General features: G+C 41.7%; 1 protein-coding gene across 1 annotated transcript in view; it reads right to left on the minus strand.

Annotated features, from left to right (window-relative positions):
• The window catches only part of NPEPPS (aminopeptidase puromycin sensitive), a 471,919-nt gene that overhangs the window by 395,945 nt on the left and 57,059 nt on the right, over positions 1-18,915 (minus strand). The window lies entirely within an intron of this gene.

Consider the following 18,915-nt stretch of genomic DNA (forward strand, 5'->3'; position numbering starts at 1 on the left):
TGGGTTGGAGGATGGGCACTAAGACCGAAAGACCTTTGAGTTTTTGGTAGTTGAAAATCCAGTAGTGCCCATCTTCCACCATTTACCCAAAATACATAAATCCCTAACAGAGGTTAGGGGTCTTCCAATAGTAAGTGGCATTGACTCTTTGATGGAACATGTCTCTCAGTGGGTTGATAGCCTTTTACAACCCTTGGTACAAAACTTGCATAGTTACATACAAGACACTAAAAGTGTAATCTATACCCTTGACAATTTAAAATGGAGCAGTAACTGTCATAAGTGGGCTACAATTGATGTAGTAGCACTTTATACCTCCATCCCTCATGAGGAGAGTTTAACAGCAGTTGATTTCTTTTTGGAACACTATTCTGATTTTTCTACCAGTTTCAGACATTTCATTCTAAGAGTTCTGAAATACTTGCTTACACATAATTATTTTTCTTTTGAGGACAATATCTATCTCCAGAGACGTGGGACAGCTATGGGGGCCAAGTTTGCCCCCTCCTATGCCAACCTTTTTATGGGTTGGTGGGAGCTGTCCCACGTCTATGGAGAAGGTAATCCTTTTAGAGAAATGATTTATTTTTATGGCCGCTATATAGACGACCTGCTATTTGTGTGGAAGGGGAGTGAGTCCCAGTTTACATCTTTTGTCGACTATCTTAATTCTAACAATATTGGGATTAAATTTACCAGTGAATTAAGGGATAATGATATTAACGTTTTGGATATTACCATCAAAGGTACAGATGATGGAAGGGTCTTGACAGAGATATATAGGAAACCCATAACTGGGAACACTGTTACATGCGAATAGCTGCCATCCTAGGCATGTACCTCATGCAGTGGCCAAAGGCCAGTTCATCAGAGTCAAACGTAATTGCTCCCTCCCACGTAAGTATGCTGAACAGTCACAAGATTTAGCCAAGAGGCTTAGGAATAGTGGCTACAGTACTAACGTGATTAACAAGGCTAGGAGACAAGTGGATTTGATGGATAGGTCTAAACTCTTAGGAAAAACCAACAAAATTGATAGTGAGCACAAAGGAGTCACCTTTGTCACTGAGTATAGTCAAGAATACACGGAAATATGCAGTATAGTCGAGAAACATTTCTCTTTTCTAGCTGCTGATAAGCTGGAAAACTGTATTTCACAAGGGTTACGCTGATCCTACAGAAAAACGACCACTTTAGGGAATTTGTTGTCACCATCTGTCCTCCCTAAGATTAACACACAACAGAGTTCCTGGCTCATACATAGAGGCATTTTTAAATGTCTTAATAAATGCAGGGTATGTGAATTTGTTCTCCCTTCAGATAGCATTACATCAGAGGTTACAAGAGAATCCTTTGCTATTCAAACCCGTTTGAAGTGCACCTCCACATATGTTATATATGTGTTGAGTTGTACTTTATGCCATTTACAGTACGTTGGACTCACAACCACTGAGGTCAAAGTTCGAATTTGTAACCATTTATCTACAATACAGGCTGGTGTAGCATCTACACCATTGGTTCAACATTTTGCGAAATGTCACCAAAAAAGTGTCAACTCATTGAGATGGCAGGCCATTGAATGGGTCACCTGTCCTCCGAGAGGAGGGGATAGAGACAGGTTGCTACAGAAGAGGGAAATGTTCTGGATTTTCAAACTCGTGTACCCACTGGTTTGAATTCAGAATATGACCTAATTAATTATTGGCAATAGAGTTTGAGACTCTATTGCAGGCAATTTTTCCCTCTTCTTTGGCAGCCTGCCTTAGTCTTTTACTATTACCGTTTCCTCAAATTGTAATTATGTACGTTATACTCGAGACGAAATGTATTCATTTTCATCTATGATGGAATATTAAAAGCCCCATTTGTTATATGTTACATTGAATTTCTAGATGGTGCTGAACTTTTTGTCTTGATAGTTTATATTCCATGTATGGACAAAGTATTGTACATGATTGCATATCCTCTCTTTTAGTGTATGTGTATATATATATATAAAAATATATATATATATATATATATATATATATATATATATATATATATATATATATATATATATATATATATATATATATTTTCATACTTGTGTGTTTGTATTTTTATATGTTAATGTCTGGGGCTATAGTTTTTGATTATTAACATTACCGTCAATATTATAATTTTCTCTTATTAGAGATAATTAATAATGGCAGACATAATAGCCCCATTTCATTCACATATATGCAATATGAATAATTGATAGTAGAAAACTGAACTGCTTCATTTGAGATATATACACACACACACACTACGGCTTAAATAAGCATTGCTATTTTTCTATATATAAACATAAGTAATTATTTCAATATGATGTGCGCTCATTCAGCATTTTTATGTAGTGGTTTAATATTAACTATGTAACAAGCACATTAACTATGTATAGGTACTCGGAGTTAAGTTACATCACAACTTGCAATTTTGTTTTTACCCAATCAGGGTTATCCTGGTGCTTTTTAAGGGCTCAGGTGCATTGTCCTTTAGCTATGATTACGGCCTGAGGGCCGAAACATGTTAGCGGACCTTCTGTTGTGGATGTACCTGTGATGCTTTCTGGAGTGTTTTTTAACATGTTTCAATAAAGACTTTTGATATAATAGTATATATATATATATATATATATATATATATATATATATATATATATATATATATATATATATATATATATATATATATATATATATATATATGTGTGTATGTATGTGTGTGTGTATATGTGTGTGTGTGTATGTATGTGTGTGTGTGTGTATGTATGTGTGTGTGTATGTATGTGTGTGTGTGTATGTATGTGTGTGTGTGTATGTATGTGTGTGTGTGTGTGTGTGTGTGTGTATGTATGTATGTATGTGTGTGTGTGTGTGTGTGTATGTATGTATGTATGTGTGTGTGTGTGTGTGTATGTATGTATGTATGTATGTATGTGTGTGTGTGTGTGTGTGTGTATATACATACACACACTTTTTTATTCATTTTATTTTCTTATTTCATTCATTTTTTTAAGTGTTTGTTTACTGATTAGTACACATTTTGTACTAAAAATTTTTTATAATATACTTAGGCATTATCTTTTTTTATCTATTTTTCAATAGAACAAAGTATCGTTTCAAAGCACTTATTTTATTCTTATTATTTTGTGTAATAATGTTTCTCTCTTTTGTCTAATCTTGTTGTCAAGATCAGACTATTGTGATTTTGTATTGTATAATATATGTTCACTGATTCTACAGTGTATCACCCTATAGAGTTAAAAAAAGTTTGGTATTCACAGCTGAGCCCTTATGATCTACCTGTTACTTAAGATCATCCCACTTTCATCTAATTGGCTACACCAGCCTATTTAGGCTCACCTGTGTCACCCAAACCACCATCTCTGAGGAAGCGCATGTGAACATGCGCGAAACATGTCAGATGGTTTGAGCTGTTCCTGTTATCTACTACCTTGCAAATAAACTCTATCTGCACTGTTTATCTGTCCAGATTTGTTCTTTTTTTGCTGCAGTTTATATACACATACACACATATACACACACGTGGTTTGTATTTTTATGCTCCCAGAGTGTATTGGACATTCAGAAACATGTACATTAAGATTCTGTAGTCTTAAATAAAAATTTTATTGAAAAAACTAAATTATGCTTACCTGATCATTTCATTTTCTTCCGTGGGAAAGAGTCCACAGCCGCATTAATTACTTGTGGGAAATAAGAACCTGGCCACCAGGAGGAGGCAAAGACACACCAGCCAAAGGCTCAAACACTCCTCCCACTTCCCCTATCCCCCCCAGTCATTCTACCGAGGAACAAGGACCAGTGGAATAAATATCAATGTGAAAGGGTGCCAGAAGACACTACACAAAAAAACGCATAAAAAAAACAACAAAAAACACGGGTGTGGGGCGTGGACTCTCCCACTGAAGAAAATGAAATTATCAGGTAAGCATAATTAATGTTTTTCTTCCTAATGGGAAAGAGTCCACAGCCGCATTCATTACTTGTGGGAAAATTATACCCAAGCCAAAGAGGACACTGAATGGCAAGAACGGGAGGGCAAGAGGCGGCCTAATCTGAGGGCACCTGGACTGAACCACATCCCATAAATAAAAAGTCCCACTTAATCCAAAAAAGGGAGCAAAAAAATAAAATAAAAACCACATGCAACACCAAGCCAACAAGACTTGAAGCGCACTATCGTTCAAAGGCAGATTCCATACACACGCCCCCATAAGGGAACCATGAAAAACAACTCCCCAAAGTAAGAAGCAAGGTAGAGGGATAACGAACCAGAATCTTGTCTTCCAAAAGACAGATCAACTATCTTGTGAGACTCCAGAAAGCCTCACTAGATGCCAGGAAAAAAAAAAAAAAAAAAAAAAAAAAAAAGGGGGCAAAAACAGCCAAACGCGACCAAGCTGGAGACCGAAAGAATAAAAATTATCTCGAGAAACAGAAAACCACAGACACGACTGAGTAACACGCCATAGTGCAGCCACAGACAAAAAAACATAATTTATGTAAGAACTTACCTGATAAATTCATTTCTTTCATATTAGCAAGAGTCCATGAGCTAGTGACGTATGGGATATACATTCCTACCAGGAGGGGCAAAGTTTCCCAAACCTCAAAATGCCTACAAATACACCCCTCACCACACCCACAAATCAGTTTAACGAATAGCCAAGAAGTGGGGTGATAAGAAAAAAGTGCGAAAGCATATAAAATAAGGAATTGGAATAATTGTGCTTTATACAAAAAAATCATAACCACCACAAAAAAAGGGCGGGCCTCATGGACTCTTGCTAATATGAAAGAAATTAATTTATCAGGTAAGTTCTTACATAAATTATGTTTTCTTTCATGTAATTAGCAAGAGTCCATGAGCTAGTGACGTATGGGATAATGACTACCCAAGATGTGGATCTTTCCACGCAAGAGTCACTAGAGAGGGAGGGATAAAATAAAGACAGCCAATTCCTGCTGAAAATAATCCACACCCAAAATAAAGTTTAATGAAAAACATAAACAGAAGATTCAAACTGAAACCGCTGCCTGAAGTACTTTTCTACCAAAAACTGCTTCAGAAGAAGAAAATACATCAAAATGGTAGAATTTAGTAAAAGTATGCAAAGAGGACCAAGTTGCTGCTTTGCAAATCTGATCAACCGAAGCTTCATTCCTAAACGCCCAGGAAGTAGAAACTGACCTAGTAGAATGAGCTGTAATCCTTTGAGGCGGAGTTTTACCCGACTCGACATAGGCATGATGAATTAAAGATTTCAACCAAGATGCCAAAGAAATGGCAGAAGCTTTCTGGCCTTTTCTAGAACCGGAAAAGATAACAAATAGACTAGAAGTCTTTCGGAAAGACTTAGTAGCTTCAACATAATATTTCAAAGCTCTAACAACATCCAAAGAATGCAACGATTTCTCCTTAGAATTCTTAGGATTAGGACATAATGAGGGAACCACAATTTCTCTAATGTTGTTGGAATTCACAACCTTAGGTAAAAATTCAAAAGAAGTTCGCAACACCGCCTTATCCTGATGAAAAATCAGAAAAGGAGACTCACAAGAAAGAGCAGATAATTCAGAGACTCTTCTGGCAGAAGAGATCGCCAAAAGGAACAAAACTTTCCAAGAAAGCAATTTAATGTCCAATGAATGCATGGGTTCAAAAGGAGGAGCTTGAAGAGCCCCCAGAACCAAATTCAAACTCCAAGGAGGAGAAATTGACTTAATGACAGGTTTTATACGAACCAAAGCTTGTACAAAACAATGAATATCAGGAAGATTAGCAATCTTTCTGTGAAAAAGAACAGAAAGAGCAGAGATTTGTCCTTTCAAAGAACTTGCGGATAAACCTTTATCTAAACCATCCTGAAGAAACTGTAAAATTCTCGGAATTCTAAAAGAATGCCAAGAAAAATGATGAGAAAGACACCAAGAAATATAAGTCTTCCAGACTCTATAATATATCTCCCTAGATACAGATTTACGAGCCTGTAACATAGTATTAATCACAGAGTCAGAGAAACCTCTTTGACCAAGAATCAAGCGTTCAATCTCCATACCTTTAAATTTAAGGATTTGAGATCCTGATGGAAAAAAGGACCTTGCGACAGAAGGTCTGGTCTTAGCGGAAGAGCCCACGGATGGCAAGAGGCCATCCGGAAAAGATCCACATACCAAAACCTGTGAGGCCATGCCGGAGCTACCAGCAGAACAAACGAGCATTCCTTCAGAATCTTGGAGATTACTCTTGGAAGAAGAACTAGAGGCGGAAAGATATAGGCAGGATGATACTTCCAAGGAAGTGATAATGCATCCACTGCTTCCGCCTGAGGATCCCGGGAGCTGGACAGATACCTGGGAAGTTTCTTGTTTAGATGAGACGCCATCAGATCTATTTCTGGAAGCTCCCACATTTGAACAAGCTGAAGAAATACCTCTGGGTGAAGAGACCATTCGCCCGGATGCAACGTTTGACGACTGAGATAATCCACTTCCCAATTGTCTATACCTGGGATATGAACCGCAGAGATTAGACAGGAGCTGGATTCCGCCCAAACCAGAATTCGAGATACTTCTTTCATAGCCAGAGGACTGTGAGTCCCTCCTTGATTGATGTATGCCACAGTTGTGACATTGTCTGTCTGAAAACAAATGAACGATTCTCTCTTCAGAAGAGGCCAAGACTGAAGAGCTCTGAAAATTGCACGGAGTTCCAAAATATTGATCGGTAATCTCACCTCCTGAGATTCCCAAACTCCTTGTGCCGTCAGAGATCCCCACACAGCTCCCCAACCTGTAAGACTTTCATCTGTTGAAATTACAGTCCAGGTCGGAAGAACAAAAGAAGCCCCCTGAATTAAACGATGGTGATCTGTCCACCACGTTAGAGAGTGTCGTACAATCGGTTTTAAAGATATTAATTGAGATATCTTTGTGTAATCCCTGCACCATTGATTCAGCATACAGAGCTGAAGAGGTCGCATGTGAAAACGAGCAAAGGGGATCGCGTCCGATGCAGCAGTCATAAGACCTAGAATTTCCATGCATAAGGCTACCGAAGGGAATGATTGAGACTGAAGGTTTCGACAAGCTGAAATCAATTTTAGACGTCTCTTGTCTGTCAAAGACAGAGTCATGGACACTGAATCTATCTGGAAACCCAGAAAGGTTACCCTTGTCTGAGGAATCAATTAACTTTTTAGTGAATTGATCCTCCAACCATGATCTTGAAGAAACAACACAAGTCAATTCGTATGAGATTCTGCTAAATGTAAAGACTGAGCAAGTACCAAGATATCGTCCAAATAAGGAAATACCACAATACCCTGTTCTCTGATTACAGACAGAAGGGCACCGAGAACCTTTGTAAAAATTCTTGGAGCTGTAGCTAGGCCAAACGGCAGAGCCACAAACTGGTAATGCTTGTCCAGAAAAGAGAATCTCAGGAACTGATAATGATCTGGATGAATCGGAATATGCAGATATGCATCCTGTAAATCTATTGCAGACATATAATGCCCTTGTTGAACAAAAGGCAAGATAGTCCTTACAGTTACCATTTTGAACGTTGGTATCCTTACATAACGATTCAATATTTTTAGATCCAGAACTGGTCTGAAGGAATTCTCCTTCTTTGGTACAATGAAGAGATTTGAATAAAACCCCAGTCCCTGTTCCAGAACTGGAACTGGCATAATTACTCCAGTCAACTCTAGATCTGAAACACATTTCAGAAATGCTTGAGTTTTCACTGGATTTACTGGGACACGGGAAAGAAAAAAATCTCTTTGCAGGAGGTCTTATCTTGAAACCAATTCTGTACCCTTCTGAAACAATGTTCTGAATCCAAAGATTGTGAACAGAATTGATCCAAATTTCTTTGAAAAAACGTAACCTGCCCCCTACCAGCTGAGCTGGAATGAGGGCCGCACCTTCTTGTGGACTTAGAAGCTGGCTTTGCTTTTCTAGAAGGCTTGGATTTATTCCAGACTGGAGATGGTTTCCAAACTGAAACTGCTCCTGAGGATGAAGGATCAGGCTTTTGTTCTTTGTTGAAACGAAAGGAACGAAAACTATTATTAGCCCTGTTTTTACCCTTAGATTTTTTATCCTGTGGTAAAAAAGTTCCTTTCCCACCAGTAACAGTTGAGATAATAGAATCCAACTGAGAACCAAATAATTTGTTACCCTGGAAAGAAATGGAAAGTAGAGTCGATTTAGAAGACATATCAGCATTCCAAGTTTTAAGCCATAAAGCTCTTCTAGCTAAAATAGCTAGAGACATAAACCTGACATCAACTCTGATAATATCAAAAATGGCATCACAGATAAAATTATTAGCATGTTGAAGAAGAATAATAATATTATGAGAATCATGATCTGTTACTTGTTGCGCTAAAGTTTCCAACCAAAAAGTTGAAGCTGCAGCAACATCAGCCAAAGATATAGCAGGTCTAAGAAGATTACCTGAACACAGATAAGCTTTTCTTAGAAAGGATTCAATTTTCCTATCTAAAGGATCCTTAAAGGAAGTACCATCTGACGTAGGAATAGTAGTACGTTTAGCAAGGGTAGAAATAGCCCCATCAACTTTAGGGATTTTGTCCCAAAATTCTAATCTGTCAGACGGCACAGGATATAATTGCTTAAAACGTTTAGAAGGAGTAAATGAATTACCCAAATTATTCCATTCTCTGGAAATTACTTCAGAAATAGCACCAGGAACAGGAAAAACTTCTGGAATAACCACAGGAGATTTAAAGACCTTATCTAAACGTTTAGATTTAGTATCAAGAGGACCAGAATCCTCAATTTCTAAAGCAATTAGTACTTCTTTAAGTAAAGAACGAATAAATTCCATTAAAAATAAATATGAAGATTTATCAGCATCAACCTCTGAGACAGAATCCTCTGAACCAGAAGAGTCATTAGAATCAGAATGATGTTCATTTAAAAATTCATCTTTATAAAGAGAAGTTTTAAAAGATTTTTTATGTTTACTAGGAGGAATAACAGACATAGCCTTCTTGATGGATTCAGAAACAAAATCTCTTATGTTATCAGGAACATTCTGAACATTAGATGTTGATGGAACTGCAACAGGTAATGGTACATTACTAAAGGAAATATTATCTGCATTAACAAGTTTGTCATGACAATTAATACAAACAACAGCTGGAGGAACAGCTACCAAAAGTTTACAGCAGATACACTTAGCTTTGGTAGTTCCAGCACCAGACAGCGATTTTCCTGAAGTATCTTCTGACTCAGATGCAACGTGAGACATCTTGCAATATGTAAGAGAAAAAACAACATGTAAAGCAAAATTGATCAAATTCCTTAAATGACAGTTTCAGGAATGGGAAAAAATGCCAAGGAACAAGCTTCTACCAACCAGAAGCAAAGAAAAATGAGACTTAAATAATGTGGAGACAAAAAGCGACGCCCATATTTTTTTAGCGCCAAATAAGACGCCCACATTATTTGGCGCCTAAATGCTTTTGGCGCCAAAATGACGCCACGTCCGGAACGCCGACATTTTTGGCGCAAAAGAACGTCAAAAAATGACGTAACTTCCGGCGACACGTATGACGCCGGAAACAGAAAGATTTTTTGCGCCAAAAAAATCCGCGCCAAGAATGACGCAATAAAATGAAGCATTTTCAGCCCCCGCGAGCCTAACAGCCCACAGGGAAAAAAGTCAAATTTTTAAGGTAAGAAAAATAATTGATTCAAGTGCATTATCCCAAATATGAAACTGACTGTCTGAAAATAAGGAATGTTGAACATCCTGAGTCAAGGCAAATAAATGTTTGAATACATATATTTAGAACTTTTTTAATAAAGTGCCCAACCATAGCTTAGAGAGTGTCACAGAAAATAAGACTTACTTACCCCAGGACACTCATCTACATGTTTGTAGAAAGCCAAACCAGTACTGAAACGAAAATCAGCAGAGGTAATGGTATATATATATATAAGAGTATATCGTCGATCTGAAAAGGGAGGTAAGAGATGAATCTCTACGACCGATAACAGAGAACCTATGAAATAGACCCCGTAGAAGGAGATCACTGCATTCAAATAGGCAATACTCTCCTCACATCCCTCTGACATTCACTGCACGCTGAGAGGAAAACCGGGCTCCAACCTGCTGCGGAGCGCATATCAACGTAGAATCTAGCACAAACTTACTTCACCACCTCCATAGGAGGCAAAGTTTGTAAAACTGATTTGTGGGTGTGGTGAGGGGTGTATTTGTAGGCATTTTGAGGTTTGGGAAACTTTGCCCCTCCTGGTAGGAATGTATATCCCATACGTCACTAGCTCATGGACTCTTGCTAATTACATGAAAGAAAACCCTTGTCCAGCTCCCCGGCTGGAGGGAACCAAGCAGTTCACCTCAAACCGAAAAAGAGACCTAGGCGCCTCCCTACAAGAACCCCGCAGCTGGAGATGCAAACACCCCCCCGAGAGCTCTAGACAGCACATCAACCCACTGCATCCAAAAGAGGCAACTGAAAAGTCAAGAGATGACCAGAACCACAGCTTAGGATCCTGAGATAACTGGGGACGTCCTCAACTACCACAGAACCGCTGCAACGAGGACCGCCCACACACGGAAGACCAACCTGTCGACAGGGAAAAGACCAGAGGCAGAGTCCCCCCCACCTTGAACGAGAGGGAGTAACCACCACCAGCCACCTCAAAGAGGATGACCAGAAACACGGGCAGAGTCCCACCAGAGCCAGAGTAACACCAACCCCAGAAGCCCACTGCCAAGGGCCTCTCCATCCCTGAACCAGGGACAAATAGAAACACACCCAGAGAGACAAAAATCCTCCAAAGGAAGATGGAGGACAAGGGAAACCTTACACCCCAGACCGAGAACTCGACAGGAGTCAAAAACTAACCCAAAACAAGCCAGCCCCCAAAGGAGCACAGACTACCCAAGGTAACAATCTCGGGGCCCCACAACAGATACAGTTGTGGAAGATATGAGGACAAAGTGACCCTTACCAAGGCACTACACAGGAATGCTGATGCAAGGTCAGAGCACCAGAACAAAGGACCCCAAAGGAAGTCCAGAAAACAAAAACACCGAGCAGCCATAAGAAGGGGGACCAGGCTCTCTAAAGAGAGAAAAGGAAGGACCCCCTCCAGACGCAACCCGCATACCGGAGGGAAGAACCGGGACATGTATAGACTGAGCTATACCAACACCACACGGAACCCCAGTCCTAACCCAGATCCACAAATAGACCTGAAGAGGAGCCCAACCAAAATTCCGGTCAGACACTCCTCACCCGAGAAAGGAGCCCAAAAAAAACGGGCACTCTAGCGTAACCCTAAGAAAGGACCACGAAAAAAACGCAAAACCAATTTCAAGGCGATAGAACCCACGACACAGAGCCAAACTCTGCGACATTCAGAAACTAGGGTCCCACGTCGGCGCCCAACCCTAAGAGGGTGGATAAAATTCTGGAAAAACACCAGAACCGAAACAAGGCGACCCCATAAAACCGGGTTCCAACTAGAAGTGACCTCCAGTAGCGAAGGCGAACTAGGCCCTTGCATGGCAAGTCACAGGGTAGATTAAGCGCTCCACTGCAAATCCACGAAGGGGATCCATTAAAAGCATAATGAAACGAGGTCCAGAGACCCTAGGCGCCTAAACCACCCCAAGGGTAGCAAGAAGACCAAGGCCCAAAAGCGCTCTACCAGAGAAGGCCCCGCCCCTGAAAGGAGAGCCAGAAGCGACTTGGCGGAAGCCCCGGGAATAGAGTGGCACGCGAAAACAAACAATATAATGATGAAAGAAAAACACTCAAGGTCCCGCGGGACCCACCAGGCGCAACAGGCTTAACGGACAACCCAACAAAGAGCACACAAACTCCTGACCAAACAGTCCGCGAACAACTTACAAGGAAGTAAACAGCAAGTCCATCCCAGAAATTCCCAAAGGAATAATTAAATAAAAAACAAAAATATCCTAACCGGATGAAAGAAATTAAGGCAGCCGAAGGCATCCGTCAAAAAAACTCTGGGAAAGGACAAGCAACCGACAGGAGACGATCTACAATCCCAATAGTCTAGCTCAAAGCACCATTCAAGGACACATTCCCCGACTGATAGATAGGGTCCCCCAATAAGTCGAAAAGATAACGGAGTAGAACGCGCAGCCGCGCCATCCGATAACTAAAGGTGCAACATGGAGGAATATTCACCTCTGGAGGAGACTGAATAGACCCACCCGAAGTCTGGACACCCAGGAAAGCCGGGCAAGAACACAACCGCGCAGAAACCCCCGTGTCCTGCAGGCGAACCAGCGCCATCAATATATTGAAGCGGAAATCTCCAGGGGAAACAAACCACCCTGTGCAGAGGGAGAATTAACATTAGGGTCACCCGCAAATGTAGAGGAAGGGTGCTGTTGGGAACCCGCATCTGAGGGACAGAACCCCCAGAGGCTGAAGGCTCAATAGGCCCCTGGTTCCCCAAGCCCGAGGAACCAGGTGCTCTAAGAAGGCACAGGAGACAGGACTGATAAACCTGCGTCAGTGGGGCTGAAGCACCTTCCTCACAAGGGGAAGAATCGGAATCAATGACCGTCTCAGCTTAAGAATCCTCCATGGTTAACCCACAAAGAAAAAACAGAATTTATGTTTACCTGATAAATTACTTTCTCCAACGGTGTGTCCGGTCCACGGCGTCATCCTTACTTGTGGGATATTCTCTTCCCCAACAGGAAATGGCAAAGAGCCCAGCAAAGCTGGTCACATGATCCCTCCTAGGCTCCGCCTTCCCCAGTCATTCGACCGACGTAAAGGAGGAATATTTGCATAGGAGAAACCATATGATACCGTGGTGACTGTAGTTAAAGAAAATAAATTATCAGACCTGATTAAAAAACCAGGGCGGGCCGTGGCCCGGACACACCGTTGGAGAAAGTAATTTATCAGGTAAACATAAATTCTGTTTTCTCCAACATAGGTGTGTCCGGTCCACAGCGTCATCCTTACTTGTGGGAACCAATACCAAAGCTTTAGGACACGGATGAAGGGAGGGAGCAAATCAGGTCACCTAGATGGAAGGCACCACGGCTTGCAAAACCTTTCTCCCAAAAATAGCCTCAGAAGAAGCAAAAGTATCAAACTTGTAAAATTTAGTAAAAGTGTGCAGTGAAGACCAAGTCGCTGCCTTACATATCTGATCAACAGAAGCCTCGTTCTTGAAGGCCCATGTGGAAGCCACAGCCCTAGTGGAATGAGCTGTGATTCTTTCAGGAGGCTGCCGTCCGGCAGTCTCATAAGCCAATCTGATGATGCTTTTAATCCAAAAAAAAAAGAGAGGTAGAAGTTGCTTTTTGACCTCTCCTTTTACCAGAATAAACAACAAACAAGGAAGATGTTTGTCTAAAATCCTTTGTAGCATCTAAATAGAATTTTAGAGCACGAACAACATCCAAATTGTGCAACAAACGTTCCTTCTTTGAAACTGGATTCGGACACAAAGAAGGCACGACTATCTCCTGGTTAATGTTTTTGTTAGAAACAACTTTTGGAAGAAAACCAGGTTTAGTACGTAAAACCACCTTATCTGCATGGAACACCAGATAAGGAGGAGAACACTGCAGAGCAGATAATTCTGAAACTCTTCTAGCAGAAGAAATTGCAACCAAAAACAAAACTTTCCAAGATAATAACTTAATATCAACGGAATGTAAGGGTTCAAACGGAACCCCCTGAAGAACTGAAAGAACTAAATTGAGACTCCAAGGAGGAGTCAAAGGTTTGTAAACAGGCCTGATTCTAACCAGAGCCTGAACAAAGGCTTGAACATCTGGCACAGCTGCCAGCTTTCTGTGAAGTAACACAGACAAGGCAGAAATCTGTCCCTTCAAGGAACTAGCAGATAATCCTTTCTCCAAACCTTCTTGAAGAAAGGATAGAATCTTAGGAATTTTTACCTTGTCCCAAGGGAATCCTTTAGATTCACACCAACAGATATATTTTTTCCATATTTTGTGGTAAATTTTTCTAGTTACAGGCTTTCTGGCCTGAACAAGAGTATCAATGACAGAATCTGAGAACCCTCGCTTTGATAAGATCAAGCGTTCAATCTCCAAGCAGTCAGTTGGAGTGAGACCAGATTCGGATGTTCGAACGGACCTTGAACAAGAAGGTCTCGTCTCAAAGGTAGCTTCCATGGTGGAGCCGATGACATATTCACCAGGTCTGCATACCAAGTCCTGCGTGGCCACGCAGGAGCTATCAAGATCACCGATGCTCTCTCCTGATTGATCCTGGCTACCAGCCTGGGGATGAGAGGAAACGGCGGGAAAACATAAGCTAGTTTGAAGGTCCAAGGTGCTACTAGTGCATCTACTAGAGTCGCCTTGGGATCCCTGGATCTGGACCCGTAGCAAGGAACCTTGAAGTTCTGACGAGAGGCCATCAGATCCATGTCTGGAATGCCCCACAATTGAGTAATTTGGGCAAAGATTTCCGGATGGAGTTCCCACTCCCCCGGATGAAATGTCTGACGACTCAGAAAATCCGCTTCCCAATTTTCCACTCCTGGGATGTGGATTGCAGACAAGTGGCAGGAGTGAGTCTCCGCCCATTGAATGATTTTGGTCACTTCTTCCATCGCCAGGGAACTCCTTGTTCCCCCCTGATGGTTGATGTACGCAACAGTCGTCATGTTGTCTGATTGAAACCGTATGAACTTGGCCTTTGCTAGCTGAGGCCAAGCCTTGAGAGCATTGAGTATCGCTCTCAGTTCCAGAATATTTATCGGTAGAAGAGATTCTTCCCGAGACCAAAGACCCTGAGCTTTCAGGGGTCCCCAGACCGCGCCCCAGCCCACCAGACTGGCGTCGGTCGTGACAATGACCCACTCTGGTCTGCGGAAGCTCATCCCCTGTGACAGGTTGTCCAGGGACAGCCACCAACGGAGTGAATCTCTGGTCCTCTGATTTACTTGTATCGTCGGAGACAAGTCTGTATAGTCCCCATTCCACTGACTGAGCATGCACAGTTGTAATGGTCTTAGATGAATGCGCGCAAAAGGAACTATGTCCATTGCCGCTACCATCAAACCTATTACTTCCATGCACTGCGCTATGGAAGGAAGAGGAACAGAATGAAGTATTTGACAAGAGTTTAGAAGTTTTGATTTTCTGGCCTCTGTCAGAAAAATCCTCATTTCTAAGGAGTCTATTATTGTTCCCAAGAAGGGAACCCTTGTTGACGGAGATAGAGAACTTTTTTCTACGTTCACTTTCCACCCGTGAGATCTGAGAAAGGCCAGGACAATGTCCGTGTGAGCCTTTGCTTGAGGAAGGGACGACGCTTGAATCAGAATGTCGTCCAAGTAAGGTACTACTGCAATGCCCCTTGGTCTTAGCACCGCTAGAAGGGACCCTAGTACCTTTGTGAAAATCCTTGGAGCAGTGGCTAATCCGAACGGAAGTGCCACAAACTGGTAATGCTTGTCCAGGAATGCGAACCTTAGGAACCGATGATGTTCCTTGTGGATAGGAATATGTAGATACGCATCCTTTAAATCCACCGTGGTCATGAATTGACCTTCCTGGATGGAAGGAAGAATTGTTCGAATGGTTTCCATTTTGAACGATGGAACCTTGAGAAACTTGTTTAGGATCTTGAGATCTAAGATTGGTCTGAATGTTCCCTCTTTTTTTGGGAACTACGAACAGATTGGAGTAGAACCCCATCCCTTGTTCTCCTAATGGAACAGGATGAATCACTCCCATTTTTAACAGGTCTTCTACACAATGTAAGAATGCCTGTTTTTTTATGTGGTCTGAAGACAATTGAGACCTGTGGAACCTCCCCCTTGGGGGAAGCCCCTTGAATTCCAGAAGATAACCTTGGGAGACTATTTCTAGCGCCCAAGGATCCAGAACATCTCTTGCCCAAGCCTGAGCGAAGAAAGAGAGTCTGCCCCCCACCAGATCCGGTCCCGGATCGGGGGCCAACATCTCATGCTGTCTTGGTAGCAGTGGCAGGTTTCTTGGCCTGCTTTCCTTTGTTCCAGCCTTGCATTGGTCTCCAGGCTGGCTTGGCTTGAGAAGTATTACCCTCTTGCTTAGAGGACGTAGCACTTGGGGCTGGTCCGTTTCTGCGAAATGGACGAAAATTAGGTTTATTTTTGGCCTTGAAAGACCTATCCTGAGGAAGGGCGTGGCCCTTGCCCCCAGTGATATCAGAGATAATCTCTTTCAAGTCAGGGCCAAACAGCGTTTTCCCCTTGAAAGGAATGTTAAGCAATTTGTTCTTGGAAGACGCATCCGCTGACCAAGATTTTAACCAAAGCGCTCTGCGCGCCACAATAGCAAAACCAGAATTTTTCGCCGTTAACCTAGACAATTGCAAAGTGGCGTCTAGGGTGAAAGAATTAGCCAATTTGAGAGCACGAATTCTGTCCATAATCTCCTCATAAGAAGAATTATTATTGAGCGCCTTTTCTAGCTCATCGAACCAGAAACACGCGGCTGTAGTGACAGGAACAATGCATGAAATTGGTTGTAGAAGGTAACCTTGCTGAACAAACATCTTTTTAAGCAAACCTAATTTTTTATCCATAGGATCTTTGAAAGCACAACTATCATCTATGGGTATAGTGGTGCGTTTGTTTAGAGTAGAAACCGCCCCCTCGACCTTGGGGACTGTCTGCCATAAGTCCTTTCTGGGGTCGACCATAGGAAACAATTTTTTAAATATGGGGGGAGGGACGAAAGGTATACCGGGCCTTTCCCATTCCTTATTTACAATGTCCGCCACCCGCTTGGGTATAGGAAAAGCTTCGGGGGGCCCCGGGACCTCTAGGAACTTGTCCATTTTACATAGTTTCTCTGGAATGACCAAATTCTCACAATCATCCAGAGTGGATAACACCTCCTTAAGCAGAGCGCGGAGATGTTCCAATTTAAATTTAAATGTAATCACATCAGGTTCAGCTTGTTGAGAAATTTTCCCTGAATCTGAAATTTCTCCCTCAGACAAAACCTCCCTGGCCCCCTCAGACTGGTGTAGGGGCCCTTCAGAACCAATATCATCAGCGTCCTCATGCTCTTCAGTATTTTCTAAAACAGAGCAGTTGCGCTTTCGCTGATAAGTGGGCATTTTGGCTAAAATGTTTTTGATAGAATTATCCATTACAGCCGTTAATTGTTGCATAGTAAGGAGTATTGGCGCGCTAGATGTACTAGGGGCCTCCTGTGTGGGCAAGACTGGTGTAGACGAAGGAGGGGATGATGCAGTACCATGCTTACTCCCCTCACTTGAGGAATCATCTTGGGCATCATTTTCTCTAAATTTTGTGTCACATAAATCACATCTATTTAAATGAGAAGGAACCTTGGCTTCCCCACATTCAGAACACAGTCTATCTGGTAGTTCAGACATGTTAAACAGGCAAAAACTTGATAACAAAGTACAAAAAACGTTTTAAAATAAACCGTTACTGTCACTTTAAATTTTAAACTGAACACACTTTATTACTGCAATTGCGAAAAAGTATGAAGGAATTGTTCAAAATTCACCAAAATTTCACCACAGTGTCTTAAAGCCTTAAAAGTATTGCACACCAAATTTGGAAGCTTTAACCCTTAAAATAACGGAACCGGAGCCGTTTTTATATTTAACCCCTTTACAGTCCCTGGTATCTGCTTTGCTGAGACCCAACCAAGCCCAAAGGGGAATACGATACCAAATGACGCCTTCAGAAAGTCTTTTCTATGTATCAGAGCTCCTCACACATGCATCTGCATGTCATGCTTCTCAAAAACAAGTGCGCAATACAGGCGCGAAAATGAGACTCTGCCTATGATTAGGGAAAGCCCCTAGAGAATAAGGTGTCCAATATAGTGCCTGCCGGTTATTTTACATAATTCCCAAGATTAAAATAATTCCTCAAGGCTATGGAGTATAAAATATGTTTATATATAAATCGATTTAGCCCAGAAAATGTCTACAGTCTTAAAAAGCCCTTGTGAAGCCCTTTTTTTCTTTCTGTAATAAAAATGGCTTACCGGATCCCATAGGGAAAATGACAGCTTCCAGCATTACATCGTCTTGTTAGAATGTGTCATACCTCAAGCAGCAAAAGTCTGCTCACTGTTCCCCCAACTGAAGTTAATTCCTCTCAACAGTCCTGTGTGGAAACAGCCATCGATTTTAGTAACTGTTGCTAAAATCATTTTCCTCTTACAAACAGAAATCTTCATCTCTTTTCTGTTTCAGAGTAAATAGTACATACCAGCACTATTTTAAAATAACAAACTCTTGATTGAATAATAAAAACTACAGTTAAACACTAAAAAACTCTAAGCCATCTCCGTGGAGATGTTGCCTGTACAACGGCAAAGAGAATGACTGGGGAAGGCGGAGCCTAGGAGGGATCATGTGACCAGCTTTGCTGGGCTCTTTGCCATTTCCTGTTGGGGAAGAGAATATCCCACAAGTAAGGATGACGCCGTGGACCGGACACACCTATGTTGGAGAAATAGGACTATATATACAAAAACAAATGGCACCTGACACCTGACCTTGTATTACCAGATCCAAACGAAGCAGAAAGACCTTGTCGCAACACAGTCAGGAATGCGGAAGCGTAAAGACCCAGCGTTAACAACGCCCGGTCATAAGGTGAACCGTAAATTCCCCAAAAAAGCGTGCCAAAGGCGGCAACTAGGCCCCACTAAAACTCAAAGCAATACTCCTGTCTCAGCCCCAGAGCCAATACCCACTACACAAAGCAGGGAGATCACATAAGAAACATGATTAAGGAACCCCACCCTATTCACAAATCCCCCCTAAGGAAGGAATTATCCCAT

This window comes from Bombina bombina, chromosome 1 (assembly GCF_027579735.1).
Source record: "Bombina bombina isolate aBomBom1 chromosome 1, aBomBom1.pri, whole genome shotgun sequence".
Taxonomy (NCBI): Eukaryota; Metazoa; Chordata; class Amphibia; order Anura; family Bombinatoridae; genus Bombina; species Bombina bombina.